Source organism: Sapajus apella, unplaced genomic scaffold (genome assembly GCF_009761245.1).
Source record: "Sapajus apella isolate SASKATOON/1434 unplaced genomic scaffold, GSC_monkey_1.0 scaffold217, whole genome shotgun sequence".
NCBI lineage: Eukaryota > Metazoa > Chordata > Mammalia > Primates > Cebidae > Sapajus > Sapajus apella.
This window is the reverse complement of record NW_022437157.1, coordinates 372,617-374,505: the sequence shown is the minus strand read 5'-3', so window position 1 is coordinate 374,505 and position 1,889 is coordinate 372,617.

Genomic DNA, 1,889 nt, shown 5'->3' with positions numbered 1-1,889 from the left:
AGTCTTGCTGTGTTGCCTAGGCTGGAGTGCAATGGCATGATCTTGGCACACTGCAACCTCCAGCTCCCAGGTTCAAGCAATTTTTCTGCCTCAGCCTCCGGAGTAGCTGGAATTACAGGCACTTGCCACCATGCCCCACTATTTTTTTTTTTTTTTTTTTTTTTTGAGTTGGAGCCTCACTCGGTCACCCAGGCGGGAGTGCAGTGGCACGATCTCAGCTCACTGTAACCTCTGCCTCCCGGGTTCAAGTTAGTCTCCTGCCCCAGCCTCCTGAGTAGCTGGGATTGCAGGCACATGCCACCATGCCCAGCTAATTTTTGTATTTTTAGTAGAGATGGGGTTTCACCATGTTGGCCAGGCTGGTCTCGAACTTCTGACCTTGTGACCCTCCTGCCTCGGTCTCCCAAAGTGCTGGGATTACAGGTTTGAGCCACTGCGTTTGGCCAGCCAGCTGCATAGTTTGAGGGGCAAAATGAAACTATGTGGCTCCTTGTTCAATAGCAAGAAAATGCCAGGTGCAGTGGCTCATGCAAGGTAGGAATCCCATCACTCTGGAAGGATTAGGTTGGAGGATTGCTTGAGTCCAGGAGCTGGTGTCCAGCCTGGGCAACATAGTGAGACCCCCATCTCTAGTTAAATAAATTGATTAAAAAATAATAAAATAGAAAATAGAAAGCAGAAAAAAAGGCTTTTCCTTTTTTCCTGTGCTTGCACTGTCAACCTATCATATGGGTTTTTTTTTTTTTCTTTTTCTGTTTAATGTCACACTCCTTCAGGCACAAGAAAACCTGGGAGTAAGTGCAGATCTTCACAAGTGCCTTTGTCCATGCCTTCCTTCGGCAAAGGAGGTGTGCATGCCTGGCTCCTCCCCTCCATTCCGCTATGCCCAGGCTACTTTTGGGAGTGAGCCTGAACAGAGGGTGGTGGAGAAGGCAGCTGAAAACTAGTCCTGGGAGGAAAGGAGAGCGGGACCTCGCTTGAACTAAGGCTCCAAAAGTCTCCAGCCCATGTTCTGCATTCTTATGGGACTTTGAGACACGAATTGAAAGATAAAATTATTAAAAATTTCAGCACAGGAACCACAGAGCTTTAGAACCAAAACACAGTATCCCCTTCTAAGCATCGGGCCCTTGTGTGACTGCCCTGGTCACTTACCCAGGAAGTTCACTCTGCTTTATACACAGGTAGAATAGTTTGTTCAGAGAGCAGGCATATTTGTAATTTTAATAAATATTGATACATTGTCCTGCACAAAGTCGTATACTTCACTATACCCTGGCTTTCTCCCTAGTGAGTAGGGGAATAATATCATCCACCTCATCAGGGCTGTTATGAGAATTCCATGAATGAGTCCTTGTGAACTGTGAATTCTACACAGTAACCTCTCGGTAAGTGCTGTCATTAGCGCTTACATGCAGTGATTTTTTTTCCTGGAACTCCCTCTAGTGGCACAAATATAAAAAGGAATTTCACGTTTTCTTTTTTACTTTTGTGGCACTATTTCTCCTAATATGTGTATTTAAATTGGTCTAGATGCCCGGCGTGGTGGCTCACGCCTGTAATCTCAGCATTTTGGGAGGCCAAGTCGGGCAGATCACGAGGTCAGAATTTAAAGGCTAGCCTGACCAACAAGGTGAAACCCTGTCTCTACTAAAAATACAAAAAAATTAGCCGGGTGTGATGGCATGCGCCTGTAATCCCAGCTACTCGAGAAGCTGAGGCAGGAGAATCGCTTGAACCCGGGAGGCAGAGGTTGCAGTAAGCCGAGAAAGCGCCACTGTAATCCAGCCTGAGCAATGAAGCAAGCCTCCGTCTAAAAAAAAAAAAAAAAAAAAAAAAAATTTGGTCTAGATATTCCACCGAGGCTCAATTGACTGACAGACTATAAA